The sequence below is a fragment of the Syngnathus typhle genome, linkage group LG18, assembly GCF_033458585.1.
Source record: "Syngnathus typhle isolate RoL2023-S1 ecotype Sweden linkage group LG18, RoL_Styp_1.0, whole genome shotgun sequence".
In the NCBI taxonomy this organism is placed as follows: domain Eukaryota; kingdom Metazoa; phylum Chordata; class Actinopteri; order Syngnathiformes; family Syngnathidae; genus Syngnathus; species Syngnathus typhle.
Genome location: NC_083755.1, coordinates 1,266,910 through 1,283,075, shown reverse-complemented (window position 1 = coordinate 1,283,075; position 16,166 = coordinate 1,266,910). Strand labels below are relative to the sequence as shown.

The window sequence follows — 16,166 nt, the reverse complement described above, 5'->3', positions numbered from 1 at the left end:
TAGTTCATTTCACAGTAATAGCGCTGCTTTTGGGATGCTCTCATGACAAGTTTCAAAATAGTGGCCAATGTATTTTTTTTAATATGTCAACCGCAGATTGGGCTGGCCAATCTATTGTTAGGGTAGATATTAAGTGTGAGCGGTCAGTGGCATCCCATCATGGCCTTTCCTGTAGGCTAAAATGATCAAAAACTAATACCCATATTTACAATTTATGCACATACCGTATTTTCACGTTCAAAAGGCGCACTGTAATAAAGACGCAGTCTCAGTTGTGTGCCACGACTGTGTTTAACATACACATAGGGCGTGAGTTTTATTCATACAATCCACGCCCACACTTAGCCCTTTAACGTCATCATGGCACTCTCAACTACGTCCGCCTTACAACAACACCCACACCCACACACGGCAGACATGTTAGCTTAACTTGTTTTACATGTTTACTTTGAACGGCTGGTTCACACAGATGTCCAGCGGTTGGAGTTTCTTTGTCGTGCCTCCCAGAATGGCAGCAAGCTCGGCGTTCATTGCTTCAATCGTTTTTTCACATCGGCTGTGATGACAGCACACACACACAGACTGCAAATTCACACCCACACTTCCCCCATGAACGTTCTCATGGCAACAACAACAACACGCACACACACAAGCATACAAGTGTGCGTATTTAAAAATGATGCGGAAGCAAAATTGAGTTTGGTATTCACATTTTTATTTCCGGTAATGGTCATCAATTAAACCCATCGAAGTCCTCATCATCTGTTTCTAAATTGAACAACAGCGCTAAATCTCCAAATGACATGCGAGGTTCACTTTCTTCACAGTCACTTTCCGTGCCGTGTGGGTCCTCGGCTATAATGCCGGCTTTTACAAAAAGCTCGCACAACAGTGCCAGCAGACATGTTAGCCCAAGCATCCACAATCCATTCGCAAATTGTGGCGTAACCTTCCACTCTTAGTGAAACTATGCTCTCCATCGGTCATCCATCGCTCCCACGTTGCTCGCAGCTTTACATGACGTAACACAACACAGCAGTGCCGCTAGGGTATACCATTGTATGTGGGGGCGGGGGGTTTTCCACTCCCTCTAACATCTCCCCTTTTATAGATGGTACCTTATACATTGCTTCAAGCTCCCGCAAAAAATATAAGAAACAAAACTGTGGTGCAGAATTTAAATTCATTAATACTGCATATCCACGCCCACAATTCTCCCTCTAACGTTCTCATGGCGCTCTTTAATACGTCCGTCCGCCTTACAACAAGAACACACATAGGAAGCACTGCATGATAGGGCGTGCCGCACATTTTGAAGAAAATCTAAGACCTTTATCCGCACCTAAAAAATGTGAAAAAACAGTAAATATTTATTTTCTCCATAATACTTAAATGCTTTTTATATTGTTATTTTGGTAAACCCCTCACTAGTTCCTCAAGTGTTTTGCTATCTCAACGATTTTAAAACATGGATAGAGCACGTATCTGTTCAAACCTATCATTGTAAAACAGCTCTACAGACAATAGTCTACTGCAAAATTATACTTTCCTTCTCATTGTCAAAAACACAATAAAAAGAGAAAGAAAGGGTGGAAAAAAACCTGCATTTGAAAATGAATGTTTTCATAAAATGGTATTCCCACTGCTGTTAATTCAATTATGAAAGTTTAACAACATGTCGGTAAATTCGATATGTCCACAATTTAAACTAACGTCTGATCTAATTAAAAAAACGACTTTCAACTCCTTAAAATAAAACTCCACATAGGTAATTAACTGGTTGAATCCAAAACAATTCCTTTCTGCTAACTCATCATACAATGAGAGTTAATTTCATTAACCCACTCATTTAATCCATTTCCCACTGTTATGATTAACTCAATAGCGTTGTGCTAATTGCAACAAAATATTTACACCACCCGCAAAGATCATCACCTAAAAATTCCTAACACATTACAGATATCGTTTGAAGAAATGATAACCAACTTGAGCTGCAAAAACTGATCCCTGGAGAAATTCACAAACTAATATCATATTATGTGATCATTCAATCAGTTGTCCCTCATGTCACCTGAACAACAATAGTTGGCTGGTAAATAGTCATTGAGAAAAACATAATATACCGTGATTTTCGGACTAAAGGTCGCTCCGGAATATAGGTCGCATGAGCCATAAAATGCACAATAACGTGAAAAAAAACATATACAAGTCGCTCCAGAGTACAAGTCGCATTTTGGGAGAAGTTTATTCGACAAAATCCAACACCAAGAACAGACATGAACGAGCAACAACAGGCTAAACGATAGGTATGCTAACGTGACGTAAACACAAACGAAGAAGAGCTAAGAACGAGCCTGACATAACATTTGGAGTTATTCAAATAACTATTACATAAATAACACGTTTATAAAACCATCTGTGTCACTCCAATTCATTAAATCCATCGATCGTCCTTTATGGAAACGATGCCGCGTGTGCGCCGCGCCGCTGACGTCTAAATATTCGAAACATTCCACAGACCCATATAACGATATATAAAGTATATATCAAATAACTATCATATAAACAACGATATGATCAAACCATCAGTACACCTGCTGCTCAGGACGTCCAAATCCACGCCAGTGTTGGTAATTACTTCCTGATTGTTCAGCTGCGTGTGGACCAAGGCGGAAGTAATCTGGGGAGAGGACGCTGGCGCTGCTTGTTCGCCGCTTCTCCACCAGAATTAGTTTAGTTTTAGTGTTTTTATTTATTTATTTTTTAGCCATTATTAAGTTTAGTTTTTAGCTTCTAGTTTTAGTGTGCAGTGCGCCTGGACCGCGGCGAACCTCCACAGAGCCGGCTACCTACTACGGCGCGCCCACCCCACCACCCCCCCGCCAAGGCATCCTGGCTAGGCTAGCCAATGGCTAACACTCAAGTTCAGTGTTCTCCAACCGGCACTATATTAACTTACTCCATCCCCCGCTTGCTGGAGCTGAGTAATCACACCATTCCAGGGTGTGTCTCAGTCATCAAACAACTTGGACTTCTCCGCAGACCACGTTACATCCACAGAAGCACCCGTCGTAACTTTGTTTTCTCCCAACCCGTCCATAACAGTGTACCATCCATCTGCTCCTCCTGCGCCCGACACCCCGTCGCAAGTAAAACACGTCATCAGATACCTGGCGCACTTGGAACTTATCTTAGCAAGCATGCGGGGCTGCAGTACTCCAGGTGGCCTGGAAAACATGGTGCGGACTATACTCCTACACGGAGCGGACTCCGACACAAGACGGACACCGGGTCGCCGGGAAAACACGGAGTGTTAATTTCTTCAGTACGGAACGGACAGCAACACGGAGTGGATCTTACTCCAACCCAGAGTGGACTGCACTGCATGCGGCACAGAAAACGTGGAGTGGATTTCTCTCTACTTCGCCCCCTACCTAAACACAGCCCCACAGCCACAATCAAAATGGATCTCCTCAACATCCAAGCACTCACCCGTAAATCATCATTTATTCACGACCTCATCCTGGACAAAGGCCTAGACATAATGTGCCTGACTGAGACCTGGCAACCACCTGATGTCTATCAATCCCTCAATGAAGCCTGTCCCTCTGGTTATAGATACATAACTAAACCTCGCAGCATTGGCCGTGGCGGTGGCCTGGCTGTACTCCACCGTCTTGATCTAGAGCTGTCCCCCCTCCCTCTACCTGATCACTCCTCATTCGAATCCCTTGCATTCAAATGTAAACCTCCATATCCCATCACAGTTTTACTTATTTACCGCCCTCCTAAACCAAACTCCTCTTTCATTCCAGAACTACACGATCTACTCACTACCCTCTGTACCTCCACTTCCTCTAATCTAATCATACTGGGTGATGTTAACGTCCACGTCGACACCCCCTCCAGCCCCCCTGCCTCTGACCTGTTGCAACTATTGGACTGTTTACACCTCACCCAATATGTAAATGTCCCCACACATGACAAAGGGCATACACTTGACCTTGTCATCTCCTCATCGGCAATAAGCAACCTGCAAGTTCTCGAGGTCGGTGTGTCTGACCACAAACTTATTCAAATGGAACTTCCTTTCCCACGCCCCCACTCCAAACCCAAGCGGCAAATCTCATTCAGAAATTTCAAAAACATCAATCAAGACACTATAGCACAGGACCTCCAGTTTCTCTCCTCCTCCTCTGCAACCTTTACATCAGTCAGCAAGGCAGTGGACTATTACAATAACTCTTTGGCCAAACTTCTAAGTATCCATGCCCCCCAAAAAACCAAAACAGTCACTTTTTCACACTCAGCCCCCTGGTACACCAGTGAGCTGCGTCTGTTGAAGTCAACTGGGCGCATCCTGGAGCGTCGTCTTAAAGCCTCAGGACTGACCGTGCACAAACAGGCCTACAAAGAACACCAGAAGGCCTACTCAAAAGCCCTTGGGACTGCACGTGCTCAGTTCTATTCCAATATCATAAACAATACCCCTGGAAACTCAAAACAACTCTTTTCAACCATTAACCACTTTCTCAAACCACCTCACACCACTCCAACAGAATCCTCAGAGGTAGTGTCCAATAACTTTATGACCTTTTTTACCGCTAAGGTTAACAACATCCGCACCCAGCTCCTCTCCTCTTCTGGCCCCACCACTTCACCTCCTCCCCCCTTCCTTCCACCCGGGACAGTCCAGCCTCTCCGCTGCTTCTCTCCTATCTTGCAGTCGGAGGTAGAGGACATCATCAAAAAGATGAAACCCTCCACATGTGCCCTGGACCCTTTCCCCACAGCCCTCATTAAACAACAAACCTCAGCCATTAGTCCCCTAATAACCAATGTCATCAACCTCTCACTCCAGTCTGGCTCTGTACCCCCTGCACTGAAGACTGCCATTATTAACCCCCTGCTCAAAAAACCCTCACTTGACCCGGACAACCTTGCCAACTACAGACCAATATCTAAACTCCCGTTCCTCTCCAAGGTTCTGGAAAAAGTGGTAGCTGCCCAACTTCACACTCATCTTACCCGCAATAACATCGCTGAGAAATTTCAATCCGGGTTCCGCTCTGGCCACAGCACTGAAACAGCACTTGTTAGGGTCACCAACGACCTTCTCATGGCTGCCGATGCAGGCTCCCCGTCACTTCTCATCCTGCTGGATCTGTCCGCTGCATTTGACACTGTCCACCACAATATCCTCCTTAACCAGCTTCACTCCACTGGATTCTCTGGCACTGCTCTAACCTGGCTTCAGTCCTACCTCTCAAACCGGACCGAGTACGTTTCCCTGGGGGGAAAAAAATCCGACACTCACACTGTCACCTCCGGTGTCCCCCAGGGATCTGTACTCGGTCCTACCCTCTTCACTCTCTACATACTACCCCTCGGCAATATAATCAGGAAGTTCGGCATCTCATTTCATTGTTATGCGGACGACACCCAGCTATACCTCAAACTTGACCCCCCGCCCTCCATAACCCAGCCTTCTCCATCTCCCTCATCCATCCTCTCCCTGTGTCTGGAGGAGATAAAGGCGTGGATGAATCTCAGCTTCCTGCAAGTTAACAGTGACAAAACCCAAGCCATATTAATTGGCACTCCCCATCAGATCCACACCTGCCCAATAACAAGCATCTTATTCGCCGGTCTCACTATTCCCCTCTCAGCCACTGTCACCAACCTGGGTGTGAAACTGGACCCTCAACTCAACCTTGAGTCACACATAAAACACATCTGCAAAACCTCTTTCTTCCACCTCAGAAATATCTCCAAACTCCGCCCCACACTTACCCTGACGGATGCTGAGAAACTTGTCCACGCCTTTGTCTCCTCAAGGATAGACTATTGTAACGCACTCCTCATCGGGATCCCTAGCAAGAGCCTCCAGAGGCTTCAGTACATTCAAAACAGCGCTGCTAGGATCCTGATGGGGGTACGGAAAAGCAATCACATCACACCCATCCTCCGTTCTCTGCACTGGCTCCCCATCAAATTCCGAATTGATTATAAGATCGCCCTCCTCACTCACCATTGTATCCTTGGACATGCTCCCCCATACCTCAAAGAACTCCTTGCCCCAAAACCTGCCACCCGAAGCCTCCGCTCATCCAATTCTCACCTTCTCCACGTTCCTAAAACCAAGCTGCGCACCATGGGCGACCGAGCCTTCTGCTATACAGCCCCTACACTGTGGAACTCCCTCCCCGACCACCTAAGAGCACCCCAATCCACTGACACTTTCAAAACTGGACTTAAAACTCACCTCTTTACCTTAGCATTTCCGTAATTTTTCTCATATCTTGGTTGTCGTCCAGTTGTTCTAAACTTGTCCTTGTTTTGTTTTCTTGTTTTTTATCTGCCATGTAGCACTTTGAGATTCCCCCAAATGTAAAGTGCGTTATAAATATAATTTATTATTATTATTATTATTATCTGTGTCACTCCAAATCATTAAATCCATCGATCAAATTCCTCGTCCTTTGTCAACAACGCCGCGCGTGCGCTCTGACGTCAGCCTCGTCGTTATTCCACAGATCTAGTATATAACTATATTATAGCATTAACAAAGTACAAGGAAAGACATGGGTTTGGTAAACGTCAATTCATTTCACAAAACAAGAGTTCAACAAGCCAACAAGTACTGAACTGTAACGATAAAAACATATACAAGTCTATACGAAATAAAATACCGTTTATTTCCGTGTATAGTGCGCAAAATGTAACTAATTTATTGTCCTAAAATCTGGGGTGCGCATGATACATGGGTACAAAGAAAAAAAAAATGTTTTTTTAAAAAAATCGTTTTTTTTTTTTTTTAAAGAAAGTCATGGTACAACAAAACCAACAACAGGACTGACCGACAAAGTCGTGGAACAAAAAGACAGGGTGACATTACCAAAGACAGGAACAGAATGACAGTAACACATGCAATGATCCAACGGTGAGCGAGGGGCAGACAGGACTTAAATACAAAACACGTTACATCGATTGAGGTGACACAGGAAGAGCGGGGTGACGCGAACAGAAACTATGGCAACCTAGACACATAGCAAAACTGGGGACGAGACATGACAAATCTCCCCCGAAATAAAACTCACCTTTCTTCTTGTTTGTTGTCAATCGCGCATCGCATTCAGCCATCCTGCCCAACGCACTCAGTAAAATTCATAATTGACGACACATCGTTTGATGCGATGGTGCAATCCTCGATGGTGTGTTATTGTCAAATATTGTTTGTTTTTTAATCTCCATCGCGGACCGGACGTCATACGGAGGCCGCCATTACAGATGCGCAGAACGGTTGCGCAAGACACGTCAGCTATATAAAGAGCGAGAGTTCAGTTCTCCACCTATTAGTTTCAATTCACAGTTTAATTAGCAGTTTCAATCAGCAAATAACAAAATGCGTATTACAGGTAATATTTTATTTCACAACACTTTGCCTTGTTCCTTTCGTCTCTGCTGTTCATTTCAAACACGCTCCATACGACCGCAATGCTCTTCTATCAGACGCTCGCTCGATCACCTGCTAGTTTGCCGTCTGTCACAATGTACCCTACAAATCCGAAACATTTGTTGCGGCTCCGAGTCACGACGAGGGGCAAGTTTTGGTTTCCAAGGGTGTTTTTATTCCTCTTCAACGTCTCTCCCATACAGAGCCGCCTCTTTCCCGTGTGCGCACGGAGCGCGGTGGTGCGTTTAGGGGCAGTCGGAGAAATCAACGCCAACAAAAAAAATGACATCCAGCCTAGTTAAGACCATACCAAAGACTATAAAAATAGGACCCATTGCCTCCCTGCGTGTGTGACGATCTTTGGGACTTAAAAAAAAAAAAAAAAAAAAATTAAAAGAAATTCATAAAAATTGGGTGCGTATTATACATGGGTACAAGCTTTTTTCCAGCATCAGCATGCCATTTTTAGGGTGCGTACTATACATGGGGGCGCACTATACACGGAACGGTACATCAAATAACTATAACATAGATAGTTCACCACCACACGACCCCAAGCACCGGCGTCGACTTCCAGGTGTGTGGCGGCGTAGACTTCCATCCCAGGAGGTGGCACTTCCAGCCACGGAGGTGGAAGAGAGCTCCATAGAATAGGACCGGGTGTGCGTAAAAGCCATGTCCGAGCCCCATCCACCGTCCCCGGACAGCCACCCGGCCGAGCGCCGGCCCCCGACTTCAATCCACGGAGGTGAAAGAGAGCATGAACATTTGTCCTACCCATCCGTGCCGCGCAGGTTGGCTCGCTAACGACAGTGAGACGGAGTCAAGCGAGGCAAATGCTAAATGAGCTAATCATCGTGAAACAAATGAGCAGCGACACATCCACTCGCCGAGCCAAAGTGAATAAGACATGTGGCAGTTTTTTTAAGATTGAATGGCGAAGTGTGTGCAAGTACAAGAGGAAACGGTGAAACTGGGTGAGATTTTCTCTTTTTTGAATGAGTAAGGTTTCCTCTGCAAAACATGCAGTGCGGCCAAAGTGGGGGGCGAGTTTACGGAGGGAAAAATATGGAAGGAATGGTAGTTGGACTACCTCAAGCGTCACATTCAGCAGAAATACCGTGATTTCCCATGCATAATGCGCATAATTTAACTAATTTATTGTCCTAAAATCTGGGGTGCGCATTATGCATGGGTACAACAATTTTTGAAGAAAATCAACCTCGAAATATAACTTGAAATCACTTTTCTTCTTGTTTGTTGTCAATCGCGCATCGCATTCCGCCATCCTGCCCAACACACTTAGTCAGTAAAATTCATAATTGACGAAACATCGTTTGATTCGATGGTGCAATCCTTGATGGTGTGTTATTGTCAAATATTGTTTGTTTTTTAATCTCCATTGCAGACCGGATATCATACCGAGGCAGTACCACTGCGCATGCGCACTATGGATCGGATGCGCAGAACAGATGCGCAAGTCATGTCAGCTATTTAAAGAGCGAGAGTTCAGTTTAATTAGCAGTTTCATCAAAATGGTTAAGAGAGCAAGTTATAGAATAGCATTTCAAAAGAAAGTCATTGAAGTGGCAGAAGAATTAGGCAATAGGACAGCTGCGCGCAAATTTGATGTCAACACGAACACAATGCTCTCGTATCAGACGCTTGCTCGATCATCTGCTCGTTTGCTGTCACAATGTACCCTACACAAATCCGAAACATTTCTTCGCTATCGAGTTTGCTAGCGCATGCGCAGTGATACTGACCGGCAGAATAACATCCGGTTGTTCCCAAAGATGATCTTTTTTCTGAAATAATTTTACGTTTACGGACTTAAGTAAGAGTCGAAATTTGGGTGCGTATTATACATGGGTACAGGCTTTTTTCCAGCATTGACATGCCATTTTTAGGGTGCGTATTATGCATGGGGGCGTATTATACATGGAAAATTACGGTAAATGTCATTTGAAAGCTGTTGGAATTGTACAAAGACTCAAGATGGGACAGGGGATTGGTACATTATTGCGATAGAGCGTGAATGACCGACAGAAAAAGAACAAGCTGTCACACAAAATGTATTTTATTTATTTATTTATTTACCGTATTTTCCGGACTATAAGCCGCACCAGCTAAAATCCGAGGATATTTTAGGTTTTTTTCTTATATAAGCCGCACCGGACTATAAGCCGCACGTGCACACGAGTTTTTTACAAAGAAAGACAGTACACAGAAAGCCTTTTTAAAGTTTTAATCACATACTTTAACATGTCTTTCTAAACATTGCCTGTGACGCAGCAGTAGTACCGCAGCAACACGGAAGTTATTAACAAATAACTACTAGACACAGAAAGTTTTTTAAAGATTTAATAACATACCTTAACATTTCTTTCCAAACACTGCCTGTGACGCGGCAACACGGAAGGAAGTAACACAGCACTAATAGGGTTTGATTAAATAAAACATACCGGTAAAGGTCACTGAGACGCGGCGGTAACACAGCAGCAACACGGTAGCACAGCACTAACAGGGCTGATTAAAAAAGCATACAAGTAAAAGTAAAAGAAAGAGCTTCATCGTCTTCATCTTCCTCCTGTGCATTGAAACCATTGAAGTCTTCCGATTGGAATAGCGTTAGTTATCCTTTGCCACACACTTTCTCAGTATCTCTTTCGTCTTTCGTCTCTTTCGAATTTAGCCATATGCCGCTCTTGAACCGCGGGTTTCAGATCCCTCCACTATGAGATTATTCACTGGAAAAATCGATATAATAATCAACCAAAAAGTATTCGACACCATGTTAGGGTGGAGCTCACTCTAACTTATTTTGCAAGAACCACACTGGAGACAAGTTAGTCGTTTTAGACACCTGCAGGTGGACAGTTCATTCCTCGCTGTGCTTACAGCGATGGTCGAATGAGATCTGACTCAGGCCTCATCAGGTGCATATTTATTGAGAGAAACAAGAGTGGAGTTGAAAGTTGGGGTGTGGGAAGACAAGATGGGGTGAAACCCCTGGCCTGCTGATTAAAGCATAGCAGGGGATCTTTTACAACATTGTGTAAACAAAGCAACTTTGATTGCTTCCTCTGCTAGTCAATCAGTTGAAAAGATCTTAGCACTTTGTTCTACTACTTTTGTTAAAACAGGACAAGCTAGGTAAATTATTACAGGTTACATTCCAACATAATCATACAATGAAGATATTCTGCAAACCCTAACACACCACTGTGTCCGCACCAAAAACTGTGGCCCATTTTGTTCCCCCTTACAAATGAGAGGGCAGCTGGCTACGCAACATTATTGCTTCAGTCAAAGAAAGATGTTATATCGTCTACTAACCGTCTGGTCACCGTCTGGTTTTTTTCAGTCATTGCTCTAGTAACAAACCATTCCACATTTGTGTTCATCTCTGAGGGCTCACCTCTGTAAGGTCCTAGCCTTAAGTTAAAAGGATTGTTGGATTTGGTCCACAATTTAGAGAGCGCGCTATCTGCGCCTCACAGCAAAAGCCATTGCCAATCTCCTGTTATCCAATTTACTCACTGCATGCTCGTTTGATTTCTTCAGATTTAGGAAAATGCTAAAACACTGAAGCAGAAATTAGACTTACACAGGTTGGTTGAGTTCAATCACAATTCTTGTTAAGAAAGTTCTGTTTTCAGGAAAGTACAATACAGCGCTGGGCCTTTCAAGAGCAAAAAGTCTCCATTCAGAAAAGGCAACGTTCAAGGTTCTTTGGTCAGCTTATATTCAGTTGCACATGCCGGTGTGGGCCGAGTTTGATGGGTGATGAGTCTTTGGGGTGGGGCGAGTTTGCAGTAGAGTTTGATTCCATGGGAGTGGGAGCTGGTTATGGGCGATTCGGTGTGTGTGGGGGCTGTTGTCTTCCATCTCGTCTTCCGGCCTTGGTGATCATGTTTGGCAGAGTCCTTGGCTGTCTCCCTCTGGCACCTGCTGGTTTTATCTCCAAGTGACCATCCTATAAACATTCTGCTCCATTCTTACATTGTCGCACCTCATCCATTTGTCATTCTTTCAATTTTGTCATTTTGTACGGAATTATGTGAGCTTTTGGCTGTGACGTCATCAAGTTATTAATGTTCCCTGACTATGCAAAGTTTGTTCTCACCATTTACCATGTTTTTGTTTGTTTGTTCTTTTGATACTCCATGTCTTTGCTTACGTCATTATATTCTTAGTTTAATCCAGTGCTTCTCAAATAGTGGGGCGCGCCCCCCTTGGGGGGCGCAGTGCTATACCTGGAGGGGCGCGTGTGACCCTGGGGAACAGGCTTTTTTTTTGGCAGTACTAGAATAAAATGTAATTGCGCCTTTACTACAGCAGGGGGCAGTGGCGCTCTCATTGTTACTTCTGTGAGGTTTGCGACAGTGCAACATTTTACGACTTACAAGACAAGTTAGGATAGTCACGGTGGGGCGGGGGGGCGCGAATAGTTTTCTTCTTGCTAGGGGGGGGCGTAACAGAAAATAATTGAGAAGCACTGGTTTAATCATGCTTCCAACCGTATCTTTTCTTTGTTAGGCAAAATATTTCCCTCTGTGCAGAGCGTTAAGTAGTACCGTATTTTCCGCCCTAAAAGGCGCACCTAAAAACCTAAATTTTTATCAAAAGTCAACAGTGCGCCTTATAGTCCGGTGCGCCTTATATATGGATCAAGTGATGAATTTGTTGATCCATGCTGGTTGTACACAGTGCTCTGCCAAAATGTTTTAGTACGTTTTAGTACGACTAGTAAATTACAAGGTCGCATCGCTTCCCAGCATTACGGTAACTGTAGTTAGGGGGCGTCACCGAATAGCTGTTGTACCCGCGAGGCTATTTCATTTCAAAATAGGCTGCTCCATTAATGTTTGGAGTAAATCTACGGATAGATATGAAAGGGAAACATAGGTAAGTAGTACCAATGCGTTAGATCGAAGTTTAGTCAGTTCTGATTATTTTATAGGCGCTCGTTTGAGAGACGCGATTGTTTACACTTTGCTGAGGCTCATGGGAGATTGCGAGCTGAGGGTTATGGGTTTTTGCGGATGGCTAATGCTATAACGAAAGCTGCTATACACGCGAGGCTATTTCATGTCAAAATAGGCCGCTATGTTCATGTTTCGAGTAAATCTACGGATCGATATGGAAGGGAAACATAGGTAAGTAGTACCAATGTGTTAGATTGAACTTTAGTCCGTTCCGATCATTTTATAGGAGATCGTTTGAGAAACGCGATTGTTTACGAAGGGCTCGTTGGTTATTGGCTAGTGGGTGCATACCGCAACCCTAGTCAACCTCAGTTTGTTGCAGTAAAGCTTCTATTTTATGCGCCTTATAGGCCGGTGCGCCTTATATATGGACAAAGTTTTAAAATGGGCCGTTCATTGAAGGTGCGCCTTATACCCCGGTGCGCCTAATAGGGCGGAAAATACGGTAATCGAAAACCTGGCGTCTCGCATTAAGCGACAGATGACGTTTAGTCAAAACACAAGATATAATCAAGTACTGAACGGTCAAGACGACTCTGGCCGTGTCCATGATTTAGAGAAAAAACATCAGGCATGCATTACACAGTTCCTTAAGGGTCATTAAGCTATTTCGGCAATATATCAAAAAACATTTGTTATTTCACAGTGCTCAGAAATATATATCCGGTCATAAAGTTATAAAAACTTTTGTCATAACCACCTATTAAAAATGTCTAGTTATGTCTTCTTTATTGATCTGGTGTGTAGGTGTAATTATATGCTTAAAATATTTTTATTGATTTAATATGTGAATATACTTTTCTGTTTATGTAGTTTATTCAATGAGGTTTGAGCATATCTGTTTTTGTAGCTAGGCAGGACTTTTTGTATTTCGACCCCATTCCTTCAGGATAAACCCTCGGCCCACTGACAACATGAATACAATTAGTTTAAATATTGAAGGCTTTAGCAATAATAAAGCAAAGATCCTTTGATACCTCTAGGCAGATGTCTTGTGTCTGCAAGAAACACATAGGATGAACAACCAGCCCTCTGTACCAGGAATGCCTTTGGCTATTGACATCGCTAACCAAACATCTGGAAGTGCCATAATTGTTGGGGACAAATCATCAGTTTGGAGCACAGCAAGAATTAAAGCTGGCCCCATTGAAATAATCAAATTAATCAATAAGACAAATCACCTGACCATCATCTCTGTTCATAAAGCCCCAAATGAACCATTTGAGTGGCCTCCCACCTTAGACCTCCAAGGGAAAATGCATCTTATCATTGGAGACTTTAACAGCCATAGCCCAAACTGGGGCTATGAAGATGAAGATGCAAATGGGGAAAAGGTAACTTAATTGGCTCTTAACAATAACCTTGAGCTATTATACGACCCAAAATACCCTCCCACCTTCAACAGTGCAAGATGGAGAAAGGGGTACAACCCAGACCTAGCTTTTGTTACCCCAACATATCCAAATATCCTTACAAGAACAGTCTTACAACCTATAGCAAGGTCCCAACACCGACCTGTACAAATCACATTCCACCCAGTTGTAAGAGCTACACAATCCAAATATCTCCCCAGGTTCAATTTAAAAAAAGCAAAATGGACAGGTTATATGGAATTTATTGAACAGCGTATTGATGCCATACCACCCGAGCCTGATCATCACGATAAATTTGTTCAACTAGTATGGAGGTCAGCTCAACAAACATGCCTAGAGGCTGCAGAAAGGAGTATATTCCGGGAATGACTGATCAAATTAAAAAAACTCGATGAGAATTATAACTCCCTATTAAAGATGCACCGATCCGATATCTGGATCGGATATCGGCCCCGATATCAACAAAATAGATGGATCGGGTATCGGAAAATACAGCCGATCTGTGAGCCGATACTTTCCTTAATCTATTGGGACGCGGGCTACGTCATACGGCAGCAGCACGTGTGCCGCATGCCACGAGAGTTTTCTAAACAAACGCAAACATGGAGCGAACGTTCGCTTCTCTTCCCCGGGTTGCTAAGCGGACGTCAAACCCTGCGCATTCGCTTCTCTTCGGGTTGCGAATGGGACGTCAAAGGCTGCGCGTTCGCTTCTCTCCCGAATGGGGGGGGGGGGCGGAGGCTAATCGGATGTCAAACGCTGCGTGTTCGCTTCTCTTCCGGGGGGGGTGTTAATGGGACGTCAAACGCTTTGTGTGGCGGGCTCCATCTGTAATGTTTCTCTATACCATGAGAAATAACTTGACAAGACGACCAGGTTTTAGGGAAGCAGTGAGTCAATCATGTATTGATGTTCGTTTCTTTTTAGCCGCAGTCTCTCGTAGCTACAACATGCCATCCGCCCGCCATACCTCTAGCTCCACCCCCCAGTACGGGTAACCACACAATCCAAATACATTACACCATCTAGTGTGGAAACTGAGAAGCTGAGCTCAAGCTTCTTGTGCGGGCCATATTCAATTATGTTTTCAGAATTTGCTGCGGGCCAATAAAAACTGGACCGTTAGTTTGGACACCCCTAATTTAGAGCAAAGAACTGTGTAGTCTGCCTGATGCCATTGCCTTTGGTATTTTCTGTTCCACATGTAGAGTTATGTAGCTTGTTAAGTCAACCATAATATCGGATCGGTATCGGGTATCGACCGATACGCAAAGCCACGGCATCGGTATCGGAACTGAAAAAGTCGGATCGGTGCATCTCTACTCCCTATACAATGAAGACCCGTTTAGCAAAGACACCATTGAAATGGGAGAGACAGTTCTATCTCAACTGAGCCAGGAGAGTCAACAACAATGGCTTGTTCTTGTAGAAAATCTAGACATGACTCACAACAGCAAAAGGGCATGGTCAACCATTCGTAGACTAAACTATAAGAATAAACCACCTCAACGAATAGCAGCAGTAAATCCAAACCAAATTACTCACCAATTAATTGTAAATGGCCGTCCAAATAATAAAGAACACCATCAAAGGAAGAGGCAACAGGAGGAGATGAAGGCAGCCCTCTTAGATGGTAATGATTACCTCCCACCTTTCTCTCTAGAACCGGGGTCGGCAACCCGCGGCTCCAGAGCCGCATGCGGCTCTTCAGCACGCCCCTAGTGGCTTCCTGGAGCTCTTGCAAAAATGCGTGAAAATGGAAAAATATGTTCTTTTTTGAGGGGGGGGGGTTAAATAGGGTTTTTAGATGGTAATCATGACACAAACATTCTTATGCTGTAGAAAATGTACCGTAATTTTCGGACTATAAGTCGCTCCGGAGTATAAGTCGCACCAGCCATAAAATGCCCAAAAATGCGGAAAAAAACATATAGTAAGTGCGATTGCTGGTGTATTTACTCGTCGTGTCCACCGGAGGACGGCAACTCCCCGCCGCAGCTGCAGCGGCAGCGCTTAAATGTCTTCCCGGCCGCCTGGAACTCTGCACGGGGCGTGTTTCGTCCCGCGCAGCGGTACCAGATCGCGCTGCGCCGTCAGCCGAGCCGCGCGCGGTCCGCTGGAAGTCTACTACTATAAGTCAGTCCGGAGTATAAGTCGCATTTTGGGGGGCAATTTATTCGACAAAATCCAACACCAAGAACAGACATGAACGAGCAACAACAGGCTAAACGATACGGTATGCTAACGTGACAAACACAAACGAGGAGCTGAGAACGGGCCTGACGTAACATTCAGTTATTTAATAAAAAACGATTACATAAATAACACGTTTATAAAACCATCTGA

At 44.2% G+C, this 16,166-nt stretch overlaps 1 protein-coding gene across 2 annotated transcripts in view; it reads left to right on the top strand.

The window, feature by feature from the left end:
- Positions 1-16,166, top strand: part of LOC133171424 (protein FAM162B-like) — a 69,534-nt gene that overhangs the window by 15,641 nt on the left and 37,727 nt on the right. The window lies entirely within an intron of this gene.